We start from the raw sequence: 19,298 nt of genomic DNA, 5'->3' as shown, positions 1-19,298 counted from the left end.
AGTACAGGCAGAGATAAGGGGATATAATCTCTGAACGGAATGTAAAAGCAATTTTAAAGCCAACTAAAGATCAGTGCCATTACCACTCTTCACTTGCTTGTACTTCTCACCCCCAACAACTTTGGTTAGTTTGAATTCTAAATTTAGAAATTATTTTTCAGTTTTTGTTGACTCTTTGTAATTTTATTTATGCTTCAAATTACACATTTTGTGAATTTCTTTAACAAGTGTTATAGTCAACATGGAAGTTAATTTTTATTTCTCCCATTTATATGGTGCCTCCTAACATATGCAGGTTGAGCTGCATGTGTTCATTGTGAGAGCTAATTGACAATGATGGAATTCTTTGGTCTCTGGGTGAATTTGGTGTCTTTGTGGGACTAGGTAGTCTTGCATTTAAATAGTACTTTTGATGGGGTGCCTGGGTGGCTCAGTCATTTAAGCATCTGCCTGCCTTCTGCTACGGTCATGATCCCAGGGTCCTGGGATCAAGACCCACATCCAGGTCCCCTCAGCTCAGGGAGGAGTCGGCTTCTCTCTTTCCCTCTGCCCCACCGGTCTTGTGCCTCCTCTCAGTCTCTCACAAATAAATATGTAAAACGTCTTTAAAAAAATAAAAAGTACATTTGAAATAAACACTAACAGCCTGGTGGTAGTAAAGACAAAGAAACAGCTTGAGTTATTTCAATTTCATAATTCATTGTTGCCACTTGGAATTTTTAATCTGTGTTTAAGATTTCAATCAGTGAAAAAAGGTGGGCTGTAATGTTTTCATTTACTAGATGCAAATTTCAGTTCTTTCTTGAAACATTTTGATAAATTAGAGTAACATATTTAAGTTAACATTTTTAATTATACTTACTGGGCTAGTAGAGTTGATCTTTTGCACACCTGAATCAGTCAGTCATTGGCTGCAGGTTGGGAGTAAATCATCTTCAATTAGCAGACAATTCTCCAGGGAAGGTAGCTGTGAGCAATTACCCAATCCTCATAGCAACTGGGATGGTTCATGCTCCTGGTTAAGGGCTCTGAGAACAAAGAGAATGTACTAGAGGTTCAAAACTTTTCTTACCATTTACTCTGCTGAAGATTTTTTCAATTTGTCAAGAAGATACCTATGGTAGGTGAACAAATGTACTTCCAATCCTCAAAGAGGATCCATGTCCTAATCCCTGAAACCTAGAAATGTATCTTATATGGAAAACAAGCGAAAAAGGGATCTTTGCAGGTGTGATTAAGAATCTTGAGATGGGGAGAAGACCATAGATTATTCAGGTGGGCCCTTAAGGCAGTCACATGTACCCTTATAAAGCAGGAAGCAAAAGGAGGGTTTTGTTTTGTTTTGTTTTGTTTTGTTTTGTTTTTTAACAAGGAGACGCTGAAGGAGAAAGTGTGACCGTCAAGGCAGAGATTGAAATGACGAAGCCACCAGAAGCTGGAACGGGCAAGGAATGGATTCTCTTAGCTCTCCAGAGGGAGCATGGCTTCCCTCTATCTAATGCTAGCCCTAATGCTAGCCTCCACTACAATGAATGACTAAATTTCTGTTGTTGTAAGCCACATGATTTGCTGCAACCTCTGCTCTAACTTGATACAACAGCCATAGGAAATTAATGGAGCATTGCAATTTGAAAGGTAAGCAGTTCTGGGTTAACTTTTTCTAAGTACACCCATATTTGTGCCAGATCAGTGAATGCCAAACATTTTTCCTATATTCATGGCTTTTTTCCCCCCTTAGCAGATTTTTTGTTACTACACAGATGAATCTTTCTGTATTTTCATTGTTTTTATGTGTATTTATTCTGACTATAAAGTCCTTTTAAGGAGAACTTACTTTGATAGAGGTGGAAAGAAAGTGAAGTTTAAAGTCAACTAGTTCTGGTTCTGAGTTGCAGACCTTAGGTAAAAGGTACTGAAGCCTTATATTCCTAATATGTAACACAGTAATGTTAATACCTAGCATGTAAGGGAGAATTGCATATATTAAAAGAAATAAAAAATACAGAATACTTGGTTCAGTGTAGGAATCAGATAAAAGTAAGTTCTCTGTGTCTTTCTTTCCCAAAGTAACTGGTACATACTTTGGCAACACAGTAACCCTTGAGTAAATAAGTATATTTGTTGCTGAATTGGATATAGTTAAATTTTAAACTGCAAATTGATTGCAAATTGTTTAAACAGTTGATATTTAGGAAAAGGTATATATATCATTTACATACAAACATTATATATCTGTGCTAAAGGTGAGCTTGGAACATATTTGTAACTATGGAGGCTCAATATTCTTCTTTTAATCATATTACAAATCCTCTCTGCCTGATAGAGTTGTTAAAATCAGCTGTTAATAGTATTGCTGAATCTTGTAGTTTGCAACCTGAACACAAAAAAGTAATGGGTGGTAACTTGGCTGTAGGGATAAATGTGTGGTATTTATGGTGTGGTCTTAACATTGCATTCTGTTTTCATGTATATTAACAGGATAACTAGTTGTTTTAAGAATTAATAAGCACTAATATTATAAGACATATTTACAAGAAAGAAGACTGTTTCTGAACATTGGATTGGACCACTTTGGCAGGAAAGAGACCAAGGGGGGGGGGGATGAATAAGTTCAAAAGAAAGGTGGTCTTAAAAGGAAATGATTGAGGGAGAGAGAGTTATAACTGATAGATATTTTGATAGATCCAGTGAGTTCAGGACATGCCAGATAAGTAGAAAAGACAACAGGTCTCAAAAGAAAATACTAGTACTTTTTTTTCCTCTGTAAGCTAGTAGGAAGTGGTTTAGGATATGCCTGTGCTGCTAGATTAAAATGACTTCTGGGGTTTATTAACTAATCTAACTTGGTGCTAGACACACTATGAGTGTGCTTTCTAGTCCTACCAGTGAGGCTCTTGTGTTGTGCTCTTTGCTTTTGTGAAATAATAGATACAGATAGATCTTTCTTCTCCCAGTCCCTGGTACCCAGCTCCTAAAACCCTTGTACTTTACTAAGTGATACAGCATTAAGAGCATATTTTGTTCCAATAGTTGGTCTTTAACCCTGGTTTCTGACAGAGTTTGTAAATCCCTTGGAATTTCCTGGATGGTAGTAATGTCTTTTGCTCTAATGAGGTCACTCCAGGATGGAGTCCAGTCACCAGAAAGACCCAAGCCATGATGAGAAGCTTGGGAACTTTTGTCCCAGGCCTCATTTTCCAGAGAGGGAAGAGGTGCTAGAAAATAAGATAATTATCAATAATGCTTACATGATAAAGGTTCCACTAAAAATCCTGAAAGTATGGGTTTCAAAGAACTTCTGGGTTGGTGTAGCCATCTAAATGCAGTGGAAGTGTGCTGTATTTCAACTCCTGAGAGACAGAAGATCCTAAACTGGGAACCCCTTCTGGACTTACCTTATGTATCTCTTCATCTGGCTTCCACCTGTACCCTTTATCATCATATCCTCTATTGTGAAATAAACTGGTAAATAGGTTCTGTAAATGTGTTCCCTGAGTTCTGTGAGGTGTTGAAGCAAATGATCAAACCAAGGAGGGGGGTCATGGGAACCCCATTTTGTCATTGGTCAAGCGAAAGTACAAGTGTAGCCTGGGATTTAGGATTGCCCTCTGAAGTGGATGGTCAGTTTTGTGGAAATGGGCCCTTAACTTGTGGGGTCTAATACTATCTCCAAATAATTACATCATAGCATACTCACTCAGCTTGTGCCAGAACATTGCTTGGTGGATGGAAAACCTACAATTCTACTCTCAGAAGTGCTGTATGTGAGTAGAGGAAAAAACACAGGAAGAGTATGTGGTTATCTTTTGTTTTTGTTTGTTTTCCTTTTGTGGCCTATAAATTATGACCAGCCATAAACTTGTATGTGTGTGTATAATATTTATAGTGTATTTATATATGTATGTATGTGGTGGCTTCCATAAATAAATGGTGGCCTATACCAGAAATGCCAAGTATTTATTGAGAGGTTGATAAGGGAATGTGTTAATTTTTTAAAGGTTATGTATCTGTTTACAGATAAAACAGTTCTTACAGACCATATTATTATGTTCCTGCCAACAATACAGGAAAGTAAATTTATTTTTGACTTGTTCCAAATCTCAGAAATATTACAATTTCTTATTTTGTGAAACTTGTAAATGCAAGTATTGTGGCTCAGATCCAGAGAGGCCCCGAGCTCATATCAATCTTATTTTTCTTGATAAGAAACCACAGGAACTTAAAGGACAGAGAAATCAGAAAGCTATGTGCTCTTTGGGAACAGCTTTACAGCACACTTAAGGGTAACACAGAGAAGAGTGGCGGGGACAGCATTTGGTACAGCCCTGGGGGTAAACCTTGCTGGGGTGTCTCATGTTCCTAAAATCCACTTAATATTCCCAAAGGATTCCTGAAAGAGTCAGCAGATATAATACAGAGGAAGTTCTAGAGGTAGTGTTTGCTGCTGAACAAGGTTTTCCTGTAAGGATAGCTGATGCCCCAGAAGTTCAAAAGCCCTAAGTCAACAGTGTTCCTGTCTTCATCCCAAATCCCATACAGCTCTCGTATTAAATCTCTGCTTTTTATCATTCTTACTATTCCATTCTTCCCCTCCTATCCAATTCCTCTTCACTTCCACTTGGGAGTTACACAGTTTTGAAAGAGAAGGAAGCTTACTTACACCATTCTCTTTGTAGGTGAATCCTTCTCTCTCTTATTGTCTAGATTATTATATAGATAATATTATCTATTATCTATAATTACCCATCCACTTTTTTCTAACTTCTACTAAATTTCACTCCTTTCTTATTGATTGGCATTTGGGAAATTTTTCATATTTGCAGATTTGCTCTTCTAATTGGATTTAGGCCCAAGGTGGTTACTTTGGTGCATTGTAGAACTCCGTCTTGAAAAGGCTGATCCTAGGTGGGCAAGAGTGTTATTCAGAAACTGCATTTAGGAAATGGTGTATGTAGTGCTAAAATATAGGTCCTTTGACTTTAAATCTTTTTCTTTTCAATCCTAGAAAATTCTGTGTTTAACTTATGTACAAATCCTCCTTCCTGAATGGAAGAGAATGAGAGCTTAAATATAATAAATGGGGAATGTAGAAGAAATATATCTTAATTATAGTGAATAAAATTCATATCCTGCTGTATTTGGTATCTATTCCCTCTTTGCCACAGTAGCTACTCTCTGGATTTGAAAATCAATTCCAAAATACTGGACATAATATTAAAAATGAAAACGAACCCCATGGTAGTCTAATGAATTAGCTGTGTATTGGAAGATAGACAGAAAACATCTTCCAATACACAGCTAATTCATTAGACTACCACGGGGTTCTGTAAATTGGAGAGGGAAAGGAACTTCGCCAAAGATCCTGAGGCTTAGGACGTAACCCTTTACCACTTGAACACTCAGATTGTAATTATCCTCCAAAAGGGGTAAATTCTTTTAATGAGAAGTAGAGTGCCATTTTCTACATTTTTATTCATCACTACCTTGCTGAATTATTGAATTATTTGATACCTTAAAACTATAACTTAATAATGCCTAATATTAAGATGGCTCATGTTTCCTATGTATAGTCATTCATTTTTGTAACAGAATAAATGCATTGCTACAATGGGTCAGTTACTAGATGGGCTGTTTGGGACACTGCGGTGAAAGAAACCTAGCATTTGTTGTTTTTCAGGGAGCATGTTTTTCAATGGAACATGAAAAGCATGTGTATACTTTTAATATAGCATGGGACATGTAATAATTGAGACCTATGTGAAGTGTTTTGGTAGCTTCAAGTGGGAAATAATTATCTGTAATTAAAATTGTTGGAGACTTCCCATAATAAAATTGGCCTCAAACTTTAAGTTGAAGTTTGTCAGTTGGGGAAAAAAGGAGGGAGAGGATGGTTTAAAACATTCCAGACTTGTGGAAAGAAACAGTGTGTGATGGAGAATGGGGCATTTGGGAAACTGACTTCTCCAATATTGGCTAGGTGGTGCCAAATGCAGACTTCTCAGAATATAAACAAAACAGTGCACCAGTGAGACAAAATTAAGTTCAGTCTTAACATAGGAAGAGCTTTCCCTCTGCAGTAGTAGCAGTAAGGTGAAGGGCAAAGTTGGGATATTTATTGAGATTTTAAAAATCAGGTTTAAGGCTGGTTTTTAAAAGTGAAGATGAAAAAAATTATTTAATTTGGGATTGCTACAGAGCAGTAAGGCAAGTATTGTAAAGTAAGAGGTTCTGAGTCTCCGTGTAAATGATCATTTGATACTTTCAAGTGAAAGGTGGATGGATCTGTCTGATAGTTCCTAGAATGAATGATAGTTATTTGCAACTTTTATCTTCTCTGGCAGAAGGGGCCTGGAATTACAAGGTTATATTAATGATAAGTGGGATAATAAAGTCCTGCTAATGTAGATTACAAGATGGGCAGCTATGGATGGTTCTGATTCTCAGCTGGGATAAAATGGGAGGTAGTCAATAAAAGTACATTCTATCAAATGTTAAAGAGTATCGAATGTCGTGTTAAAAAGTTAGAAATGATTTTGTAAGTACCAAAGAGAGAGCAAATTTTTCTGAAGAGAGAGGCATGATTGTGTACATGTGAATTGGTAAGAGATTAGACTAGATATGTCAAAAAGGAGGAGTGGAGACAAAAGGTTAAGATGTTCTGTAGTCACTGTGATGAAGTTTTAGAATAAAAGTGAGGTCCAGAGCTGACAACCAAAAAAGAATCCTTGAGACTTTTCTGGTCCAAAATGGTGGTTTATTAAAGCACAGGGATGGGACCTATGGCCAGAAAGAGCTGCTGCCCTGTGATCCCTAGAAGCGGCTGATTATATACGCAGTAGCTAGGGAGGTGAGGACAAAGGGGGTGTTCAGAAGGGCTGTTATGTGGTAAAGAAGACTCTCAGGATAAGGGACCTGGTTATTGTAGAGCCAAGGATGATTTTCCCTCTAATGAGGCACTAATGGAATGTCACACTCCCCCTGACACACATCCTTGTCAATGAGCTTTAGGTTTAGAAGAAATTCAACGTTATTTACATTACCTTCTGCCTCAGCCTCCCTCAATTTTAGAGAGGGGAGGGCCATGTTAGGGCTTCAGGAACTGAATTATAGTTCTCTGGAAGTTATGGGTCTGTTGATAAGAAAGCTTCTTCCTTGTAAATCACTAGGACATTTGTAAACTGAGGAAGACTCAGGTCTTGCAGGATTGTGATCTCTAAAAGTTAACTATCTGTTTTTCCTTTAGGGCAGTCAGGAGTGCCTGAGGAGTGTCACATATATCCCATAGTGGGTTGGGGGATGCGGGGTGTCAGCTTCTGCTTTGTCCTCAGTTTGCCTCTTCCCTCATCAACTGGATACAGGTTAATCAATTGAAAGGTAAGAGGTTATAAGGGTTAGAACAAACACAATATAAATAATGAGCCAATAATTTTTTAGAAGAGGAAAGAAAATGATCTGGTTATAAATGTGAGGCATAAAAGGAATCAAAGTATAGATTTGTTTAATTTTATTTTTTTATTTTTTAAAGATTTTTTTATTTGTTTATTTGACAGATAGAAATCACAAGTAGGCAGAGAGGCAGGCAGTGGGGGGATGGGGAGAGCAGGCTCCTTGCTGAGCAGAGAGCCCCGTGCAGGGGTGGGGGGCTCCATCCCAAGACCCTGGGATCATGACCTGAGCCGAAGGCAGAGGCTATAACCCACTGAGCCACCCAGGCACCCCAGATTTATTGAATTTTAAATACTGTATATTTATCTACATTCAATCTAGAATCCTGAAAGCTAGGTATTACATTTTCACTTATATTTGAGAAGACTGAGTCACTGAGAGGTAAAATTATTGAAGTCATGCAAAGGTAAAGTCAAATGTAGGCTGTCTGGCCTTTGCTATGCCCCAGATTGCTGGTTTGGGTAACTACTAGGAAACTGAAGGTGGATTAACGAAGATGGCTCTTCTTAGAAGATAATGGTTTGCAGGAAGGATTGACTTAGTGATAATTTGAGCTTGGGACACTCTGTGTTCTTTATGTCCAGAACTGATCCAAGGGCAGGTGTTGATAAGTTAGTTGGAAAGGAGTCTAAAATTCAAAAGAGGTTTTTTTGTTTATTGTTTTGTTTTGTTTTAATCAAATATTTGAGTATAGTTGGGCTTAAAGAAATAAAAATAATGATGATGGTACAGTTCCTGCTTAAGTTGGCTGTATGAGTTAGTTGGACAATTAGGGAGTCAGGGCCAACATAAAACATGGAATCAGGACAGCTGCTAACAACAAACAAACAAGCAAACAAACAAAAACCCATATCCTGTTTTGCAGCTTAGACAGGACTGCTTTAGCATTCTGTAGCCTTTGTAGAAATGACTTTGCAAAACATCCTAAAGTTAAGGCAGTTAACCACCAAGCATTTATCAATACCTCTGGCAAGGGGCAGTTAAGACATAAACTCTCAGATGTCAGCAAAAAACCTAATCAGCCATTGACGTTAACCTAACAGGTAGATAGATATGTGACCAAAGTCCTGACTGGCATGACTCGGCACACCCTGATTGCTTAAGATAGTTCTGCAAAAGAGCTCCTACAACCCCCACAGCTTAGAAACTCCAAGGGCAACCCTCTTGCGTCCCCTCCATCTCCAGGAGCTTTGTATTCTTGGTCAATAAACTTTGCTGCCCACCACTCTTCATCCAGTCTACCTCTTCATTGTTCGAAGTGGCTCGACCAAGAACTGTGGGCACTAAAGGCAGAGAATTCCTGCAACACATGGATATTGTATGGGAAAACCTACATTACTGTTTCTCCTCTTATTCTTACACAACAAAATGTTCACAACACTGGAACAGATGTATGGGGATTCTTCCCACACAAAACAATTCTGCATACCATCTGGGTGTCCTCACAATTTAACGCAATTCTGACACTATTTACCTGGAGATCACCTCAAGCCACAGGTTAAGGGCTCAGTTCTACAAAATTACTCTCCCCCTGTCCCCACAACAGTTCAGATGCCAATTTCAAGTCCAGGTTGTTTCCTGTGCATTTAACCAATTCACTGTAAATTGGGGTTTCCCACAACCCCTCCTAAGGTTTGATTAATTTGTTAAAATAGCTCATAAAACTGAGAATTTTTTTTTTTACCAGTTTACTACAAAAGGATAGGATAACATCATTAGATGGGCATCTAAATAGAAAAGATGCATAGGGCAAAATATGTAGGAAGGGGCATGAAGCTTCCATGCCCTTTCTAAAAACATCCCTCTCCCAATATCTTCATGTGTTCAGCAATGCAGAGGTTCCCTGAACACTATGCCTTTTGGGATTTTTATAAAGGCTTTATCATGTAGGTATGATTGATCATTATCTCAGCTTCCAGCCTCTCTCTGCCCTGAAGAATGGGGGTGGGGTGAAAGTTCCAAGCTTCTAGTCACGATTTGGTCTTTCTGGTGCCCTCCCTCCAGGAGCCCCCTGAGTCCTCTCCTTAGAACAGAGGATACTACTGTTATGTAGGCAATTTCAAGATATTTGGGAATTCTGTGTAAGAAACTGGAGTCAAAGACCAAAAATTAGACCCAAAAATGTTAGGAAAATACAAGGGTATTAGGAGCTCTGTGCCAGGAACCAGGGACAGATAAATAGGTTATACATTATATGTTATACATTAAATATGTAATTTTTATCTCACAGAGGTATAGAAAATAATAATAGAGGAACTTAATCATGCACCTAATAGAGCATGCTCTAATGGTGCTTTCTCCTATGGTGTATACTTTTGGAAGCATGTGGTTCTTGACCAGATCTTTCTTCAGTCAATTTCATTGTAATTTATTTGAGCTCTTTTTGATACTCTCCTTAAATTTGATATAGAAATGAAATATGAAACTTTGCTCTACATGATTAAGGCAGGACTTGAGTTTCCTAAGCTGTAGCCTGGTTTAAGGCTAGATATTTTTAGACTAACTTAAGACTAAAAAGATTTATAACCTGGAACCAAGGCAGACCATCATTCATCTTCACCTCGGACAACAATGTGAACAAGTTCCTACATTTGCTTGAGTCTCAATTATTTCTTATGCAAGATGGGCTTTGTAATGCCAACTTCACAAAGTTTTTGTGATTATTAAGTAGGTGCTATTTTATATAAAAAGTCTTATTTTTTTGGAGAAAATAGGTTGTTTTATGTCACCACTCTAATGAAATTCTGTTCTATGATCCAGTCTATTTTAAAACTCACACACTTATCTCTGAATTCTGTTTTTAGGCAAGTCACATTTTCTTTATCGTTTTTCAATCTGATGCATCTGCCTTCATAAATCATATATAAAGTTGATAAAAGCAAAGAGCACAGCCTTAGGAAAATCCAACAGGTCGGCAGCTATTTATAATTTGACAATTTATGAGAACAAATGTCTCCATTACATAAATAATTCCCTTGCATTTCATTTGCTTACACACCATTATTTCTACAAGTTTGTCACAAAAGAATGGAGATCGATTTATCTTCTTAGCTGGCACACTGGGTAAATGTGAATCCAACATACTCCTTTAGTTCTTTTTGCTAGAAAGTTAATACTATCTTTTATTTTATAAAGATATACCTGTATTTTAGCCAAGGGCTAATGAGAGATAAAAAAGAGACATAAAAAACCCTGTGAGTAATTTGGCCTTGAGCTTTTTCTGTGTACTCCAGTGATCATTTGGCTGGTTCCACCTGAGTCACAGTCTTTGAATGGAAGTGTAAACTGTCCTTAAATGTTATTTTGCCCTTTAGCTTCTCTCATCAGCATAAAAGTGGAGCAATAAAATTGCTTCAGGGCACATTTACCAGCCTGTGTGCAGGTAGAGAGACCTCCCTATTCTGAGGATCAGACATCTTGTGTTCTAATCATTACCTCCTGTTAAACATTCTTGTGCCAATCACAGAACATTCTTAAAATTACTTATGAAATAAGGTTAGGTTGGATATGTCAACTTAAAAATCACTTTTAAATGATTTTATAATTTATAAATGAGAAGATTGGTATTTATGAAATAAGGGGACTGGACTGTGTGCTTGAATATGTTTTATCAACTTGGCTAAGACTAGAAGCTGGATTTCCCAGAATCCTCTTCCCAGCATGGTTCCAGAACTGAGTTGGCCTTGATCAGAAGGCAGAAATGATGCCAAAGCCACTACTGTGGGAAGGAACTGAGCAGCTGGACACTAGAACAGCAAATAAATAAACTCCACTTTGCCTTTACTCTCTTGCCAGGCTGAGTTCCTATTATCCTCCTCATTGCTCGTCCCATCAGACAAAAGTGACTCCACGTCCACCACCAGGCACATGCCATGGGCACGAACTTCCTCAGAAGAGGTAGATACTACAGGCCTTCCCACAAGTGCTCCCTTTATGATCCCACTTAGATGTCCAGAAGTACTTTGCTCTTAGCATTTTCCTGCAAGCTCTAACTTGTCCATGTGCTCCAGTGTTTCAGGCCAACAGGATTGATGACTTTTTTTTTTTTGGATCTTCCATATCCCCTTCCACACCTTCCCTTCTTCACTTCCTTCCACATTCATGTAATATCTAATTCTGGTCATGTATACTCTGTTCCCATAATACTTTTAAGGGGTTTTATTTTCCTGAGCAAACCAGGACTAATACAGACATATTCATCCAGTTACAACATAAAATGTTTCTATAATTCTTTCACAGACAAAAACATTAAGCTGTGTGTGATAATAAAGATTTTTACTTAATCCTCACAAGTCTATGAAATATTATTAGTAGGCTCATTCTGCAGATGAAAGAACACATTTTACAGATTATCTAATTTGATTCACACAACTTGTTGTGACTGTAATCCCAGTGTGTCTCATTCAAGAGTCAAAGTTCTCAGGGTTCACAGACCTCTATGGATCCATAGACATGACTCCGAGTATCTTGTGAACACCTGTAAAGTGCGCATTTTCATTAAACATTTTTCAAGGTAGAAGGGGTCCATAGTTTTCAGCACAACTATAAAAATTCTATAAGCTCAAACATTAAAATTAATGCTTGAAAACTCTATTGCATGTGGTCTGTACTGGCCGCATATGGCTACTTAAATTAGTTGAAATTTATTAAAATTGAAAATTTAGTTTTAGTTACAGTAGTCTTATTTCAAGGCTACCATACTGGACAGTGCAGATAGAACTTTCTTCAATGATAGAAATACTTTCTTTACACAGTGCTACTTTAGAGGATATTCAACATTTTAAGAAAATGCCAAATTTCATCTGTTGCTCTGTATCATTAAGGGAGCCAAACCCCTTCCTGTCCATTCTACTCCCCCTCAACTGTTCTGAAAACACAAAATCCCCATTCAAGTAGAACATCAAATTCATTGAACAGCCTAGGAGAAGCTCTGTTTTCTTTTATAAAGATCGGTGAATTTTGTACAATGTGATTGCGTACAGAGTTGAAAAACAGACCCAATTCACCTACAGAGCCACATAAATATTTTAAGACTGTGTTTTATAAACTGTAAACTTTATTATAGGCTTTGGTTTAAGAGCAGGTGAAGTCTATATATCATTGAGTCCCACCACTCATGGCTATTGTTCTAGAGGCCTGCTTCTTCACTTGTGCCTTACGCTTCCCCAGCAGATTAGATTAACAGCTCTCTGGGGCCCCCTTCCACCTTCCAAAAGAAATACTGATTGAACCAGAGCAAATTCCTCCTTCTCTGACTTATGTACATAAAAGAAAAACGTAGGATTTACCAACAGCACAATAGACTACCAACAGGAAACCAATCACCCTCTTCAGGGAGACCACTAAAGAGTTTATCATCCTTTCAGGCCAGAAAGGTTTTAAATGGAGAACATAGACCTCTACAGCTGCAACAGACTTTTTTTGCATTTTAAGGAGCAGCATAATAGCATCCCCAATTAGGAACTAATTAGAAAAATAAGTAGCAGTTCTAGAATTTTTGGCAGCTAGCCCTCATAACCTGAAAGTAATCAAAACACTTCAAAATCACCTGCAGAAAGCACTGGAGTGGGTATCAGCATCAGTTCTGTCAAAGGGAAGGTACAGTCTGTTTTCTGCCTTAAAGTGCTCTCACCTTTCTTCCATGAAGCCTTTGTAAGAGTAGATTCTCTGCTTCTCTAAGATAATGACTCAAAAAACCGTGTAGGTGCCATGTGGGGTCTAGAAATATTTTGAGTCAACTATTTCTTAAACAGAAATGTATGTAGAAACAGGGCCTGGAAAGTACTTGAAAGTTTATGAAATGATGAGAATGTTTAAATTTAATGTTTTTATTAAACTAGACTAATTTGAATATGAAGAGTGTGAGAAAGGTACACATTCTTTGCAGTCGTGATTTGCAGCAGAAAGATACTTGCTTTGAATTAGACATTTTCTATTCAAGTCAGTATTCTCAAGCTGGGGTTAGTGGAGCCATTAGGACTTTTTTAAAAAATATTTTATTTATTTGACACACAGAGAGATCACAAGTAGGCATAGAGGCAGGCAGAGAGGGGTGGGGTGGAGGGAGCAGAGAGCCCAGTGTGGGGCTTAATCCCAGGACCCTAAAATCATGACCTGAGCCAAAGGCAGAGGCTTAACCCACTGAGCCACCCAGGCGCCCCAGGGCGTATTTTTAAAAGTGCTTGAGAACTTTTCTTTTTAAAAGGGTTTCTCCTACTTTGGGGTTATTTGTCAACTACTTCCCTCAATTTCTTTCCTTTTCAGATAATAAAACTTGTCCTATTAATCACGGAACTTAAGAATCTCCTGAAACTACAAAATGATGTAAATTAGGATTTAGCTAACCTGTGGTATGGGGGAAATGAGATGCTGCATGGAAGTCCTCTAGGATTGTGCCCATTCCAGTAGAGCTTTGAATGAATGTTGGTTCCCTTTTCATCCTTCCCCCATTTGGAAGCATGGAACTCAAGCTGTCACATTCCTAAAAGATTTCCTCTCTCATGCTGTGAAAGTGGGGGGCTTCTATTATGCCACTTGCCTTGTGCCCAAGTCCATATGTAGAACCAAATTTCTAGTTTAACACTCTTATGGTCAGAGAACACACTCCATATAATTTCAATTAAAATTTGTTGAGGACTACTTTATGACTCACAATATAGTTTATCTTAATGAATAGTGAATAGTCCATAACCACAATACACATGCACACATACACACTTTTTCTTTGCTGTTGATGGATGGATTGTTCTATATATGTCAGATCCTATTATTCAATTATTCTGTTCAGATTATCTGTTTGTTTAAATATAACACTTTGTATAATTTTCTTATTGGTTGCTCTCCATATTACAATTTTGTATGTAACTTATAATAGTTGCTTCCAATTTGAGTAAAATACAAAAACACTTTCATTCTTGTGCCTTTATAATTTTACTTCCACTATCAAATGTGATTTAAGAAACTCATAAGTAGGATAGCCTATTATTTTTACACCTATATTTAACCATTCTGATGATTTTTTTTTTGAATGTCCAGGCCTTCTTTTATTTTCTTTATGTCTAAGAAACCCTTTAACTACTCTTTAGAGGTAAGTTTGCTAGCAATAAGTTTGCCTAGTTTGACCTTATCCAAAGATATATATATATATTTAAGATTTTTATTTATTTGACAGAGTGACAGAGGGCACAAGCAAGAAGAGTTGCAGGCAGAGGGAGGAGAGAAGCAGTCTCCTCACTGAGCAAGGAACTCAGTGAGGGGCTCAATCTCAGTACCCTGGGATCATGAGCTGAGCCAAAGGCAGATGCTTAACTGACTGAGCCACCCAGTCCCCACCCCCACCCCCGAAGATATTTTTAAAACCCTTGTTTCTGAGGCATATTTTCACCAAATATAGAATTTGTGATTAACAGTTCTTTTCTTTCTGTATTTGAAACATGGTAGGACACTTCTTTCTGGCTTCCATGGTTTCAGATGAGAATCAGTATTCCTCCACAAGTAATGTATTATTTTTCCCTAGCAGCTTTCAACATTTTTGCTGGTCACTGATTTTTTTTATAAGTTTAAGATATATATTGGATGGCTTTCTCTGGTTTATTCCATTTGGGGTTCACATAGCATCTTGAACATATAGGTTTAGTTTTAATGCCAAATTTAGGAAGTTTACAGCCATTATTTCTTTGAAAACATGTACAACATACCGGCCTCTCCTTCTGGGACATTCAGTGATTTAAAAAAAATAATAATAATAATGATTTTGTTTTGTCTCTTAGGTTCCCGAGATTCTATTCATTTATTCCTTAGCTTCCTTTGTTCAGACTGGGTTAGTTCTACGATCCGTTCCCAATTTCACTGATTCTATCCTTTATCGTGTTCATCTGATGAGTTTTTATTTTGGCGATTACATGTTTTAGGCCCATAATTCTTTTTTTGTTATGGACATATAATTGATATTAATATTGCATGAATTTCAGGCATAAAACATAGTGATTCAACAACTAGATACGTTACGCTATGCTCACCACAAGTAGCTACCGTCTGTCACCATACAATGCTGTTATAAGATCATTGGCTAAATTCTCTATGCTGTACCTTTCATTCCCTGGGATCCATTTCAGAACTAGAAGCCTATATGTCCTACTCCCCTTCAATCATTTTAACCATTCCCCCAACGCCCTCCTCTCCTCCAACCACCAGTTTGTTCTCTGGGTCAATACCATTTTGCTTTGTTTTTTAGATTCCACATGGAAGTGAAATCATATGGTATTTGTCTCTGTGTCTGACTTGTTTTCACTTATCATAAGACCCTCTTGTCCATCTATGTTGTCACAAATGTCAACATCTCATTTTTTTATACTTGAGTAATATTCTTGTGTATCTCAAGTGTGTATGTGTGTGTGTGTATGTACATGCCACTTTTTTCTCTATTCATCTATCAGTGAACACTTGTATTGTTTCCATTTGTCAGTAATGCAGCAGTAAACATAGGGTGCATTCAAAGTGATGTTTTTATTTTCTTTGTGTAAATGCTTAATGAGAGAACTACTGGATCATATGGCATTTCTATTTTTAGTTTTTTAAAATATCTTCATTCTGTTTTTTACAGTAGCTATACCAACTTACATTCCCACCAACAGTGCACCAAGTGTTCCTATTTTCTATAACATGACAAAACTTCTTTCCTTGTCTTTTGATCCTAGCCATCTGACATCTTACTGTGGCTTGATTAGCATTTCTCTCATGATTAGTGATATTGAGCATCTTTTAGTATGTCTAGGCCATCTGTACGCCTTCTTTGGAATAAAAGGTCTATTCAGGTTCTCTGTCCATTTTTTAATTAGATTTTTTTTTGGTATTGAGTTGTATAAGTTCTGTAAATATTTTGGATATTAAATTCTTGTTGGGAATGTCATTTGCAAATATTTTCTCCTACTCTGTAGGTTAGCTTTTCAATTTGTGAATGTTTCCTTCATTGTGATAAAGCACTTACTTTGATATAGTCCCAATAGTTTTTGCTTCTGTTTTCTTTGCCTGAGTAGAACTATCTAGAAAATATTGCCAAGGCCAGTGTCAAAGAGATTACTGTTTGTGTTTTCTTCTAGGAGTTTCATGGTTTCATGTCTCACATTTAGGTCTTTTATCCATTTTGAATTTATTTTTTGTGTATAATGTAAAAAAATGGCCCAATTTTATTCTCTTGCATATCGTTGTCCAGGCCCAGCACCATTTACTGAAAACACTGTCTTTCCCCCTATATATCCTAATATCCCCTATATATATTTTTTCTCATTTGTTCTAGATTAATCAATCATAGAAATGTGAGTTTTCTGGGCTCTCAATTTGTTCCATTAATTTATGTGTCTGTTTATGTGCCAATATCATTTTGTTTTGGTTATTATAGCTTTGTAGCATGTCTTGATATCTGGGACAGTGATACTGGCAACTTTGTTCTACTTTCTTAAGATTACTTTGGCTATTCTGCCTGTAATTTCATACAAATGTTAGGATTACGTGTTCTAGTTTTATTAAAAATGCTACTTATAGGAGCACCTGGGTGGCTCAGTGAGGTAAAGCCTCTGCCTTCAGCTCAGGTCACGTTCTCAGGGTCCTGGGATCGAGCCCCGCATTGGGCTCTCTGCTCAGCGGTGAGCCTGCTTCCTCCTCTCTCCCTCTCTGCCTGCCTCTCTGCCTAGTTGTGATCTCTTTCTGTCAAATAAATAAATAAAATCTTAAAAAAAATGCTATTTGTATTTTAATAGGGATTGCATTGAATCTGTAGATTGCTTTGGGTAGTTATGGACACTTTAACGATATCAATTTTTGTAGTTCATGAGCTAGGTATATATTTCCATATGTGTGTTATCTTCAATTTCTTTCTTCAATGTTTTATAGTTTTTGGAATATAGGTATTTTACCTTCTTGTTTAAGTTTATTCCTAGGTATTGTATTCTTTTTTTGGAATAGTAAATGTACTTTTAAAAAATATTTCTCTCTGCTGCTTTGTTATTAATGTATTGAAATGAAGCAAATTTCTGTGTTTTAATTTTATATTCTTCAATTTAACAGAATGCATTTATTCTAATAACTTTTTGGTGGACTTTTTAGGGTTTTCTATATCTAGGATCATGCCATTTTCAAATAGTGACCATTTTACTTTTTCCTTACCAATTTGGGTGCATTTCATTATCTCTCTTTTTTGTCTGTTTTCTGTGGCTAGGACTTTAGTACTCTGTTGATTAAAAGTGTTGAGAGTGACTTCTGTGTATTGATTTATATCCTGAAACTTTGCTGAATTCATGTATCAGTTATAGCAATTTTTTGGTGGAGTCTTTAGGGTTTTCTACATACAGTATCTCTTCATCTGTGAAGAGTGAAAATTTGACTTCTGTGAGAATGTGGACATTTTTTCTTTTCTTTTTGTCATCTGATTGCTAAGGCTAGGACTTCCAGTACTATATTGAGCAACAACGGTGAGAGTGGACATCCCTGTCATGTTCATGACGCTAGGGGAAAAGTTTTCCATTTTTCCCTATTGAGGATGATATTTACTGTGGGTCTCTCACATATGGCTTTCATGAAATTGAAGTATGTTCAATATCTATCTTTTCCCTTCTTTCAATACCTATCCTCTATTCATACATGACAGAGTTTTATCAAGAAAGGATGCTATACTTTGTCAAATGCTTTTTCTGAATCTATTGAGAAGATCATATGGTTCTTGCCCATTCTTTTATTAGTGTTGTGTATCACACTAATTGATTTACAAATGTTGAACCACCCCTGTAGCCTAGGAATAAATCCCACTTGGTCAGTTGAATTTCTAGACATTAACAATGAAGCAGCAGAAAGAGATATCAAGGAATCAATCTCATTGACAATTGCACCAAAAGCTCTAAGATACCTAGGAATAAACATAACCAAACAGGTAAAAGACCTGTACTCTGAAAAGTGTAGAACATTTATATAAGAAATTGAGGAAAACACAAATAAATGGAAAAACATTCCATGATCATGGATTGGAAGAACAAATGTTAACCTGTCTTTGCCACCCAAAACAATCTACACATTCAATGCAATCTCTATCAAAATACCATCAGCATTTTTCACAGAGCTCAAAAAAAAAAAAAAAAATCCTAAAATTTGCATGGAACACAAAAAGACTCCAAATAACCAATGGGATGTTAGAAAAGAAAACCAAAGCTGAAAGCATAATAATTCCAGACTTTAAGCTGTATTACAAATCTGTAGTCATCAAGATATCAGTGGAAAAGAATAGAGAACCCAGAATTGCACGAACAGCTCTACAGTCAACTAATCTTTGACAAAGCAGGAAAGAATACCCAATGAGAAAAAGTTAGGGTCTTCAACAAATGGTGTTGGACAGCCACGTGTAGGAGAATGAAACTGGACCACTTTCTTACACTATACACACAAAAAAACCTCAAAATGGATGAAAAACCTAAGTGTGAGACAGGAATCCATCAAAATCCTAGAGGACAACACAGGCAGCAATGTCTTTGACCTTGGCTGCAGCAACTTTGTGCTAGGCACATCTCCAAAGGCAAGAGAAACAAAAGGAAAGATGAACTATCAGGACTTCATCAAAATAAAAAGCTTTTGTATAGCAAAGGAAATAGCCAACAAAACTAAAAGGCAACCACTAAAGTAGAAGATCTTTACAAGTGACTTACCAGATAGAGGGCTAATATGTGAACTCTATAAAGAACTTACCAAACTCAACACCCAAAAAAACAAAAAATCTGGTCAACAAATGGGCAGAAGACATGAACAGATGTTTTTCCAAAAAAGGCATACATGTGGCTAACAGAAACATGAAAAAAAAAAAAAAAAAAAAA

Source organism: Mustela lutreola, chromosome 2 (genome assembly GCF_030435805.1).
Source record: "Mustela lutreola isolate mMusLut2 chromosome 2, mMusLut2.pri, whole genome shotgun sequence".
Classification (NCBI taxonomy): domain Eukaryota; kingdom Metazoa; phylum Chordata; class Mammalia; order Carnivora; family Mustelidae; genus Mustela; species Mustela lutreola.
Note: the sequence above shows the minus strand (reverse complement) of the source record.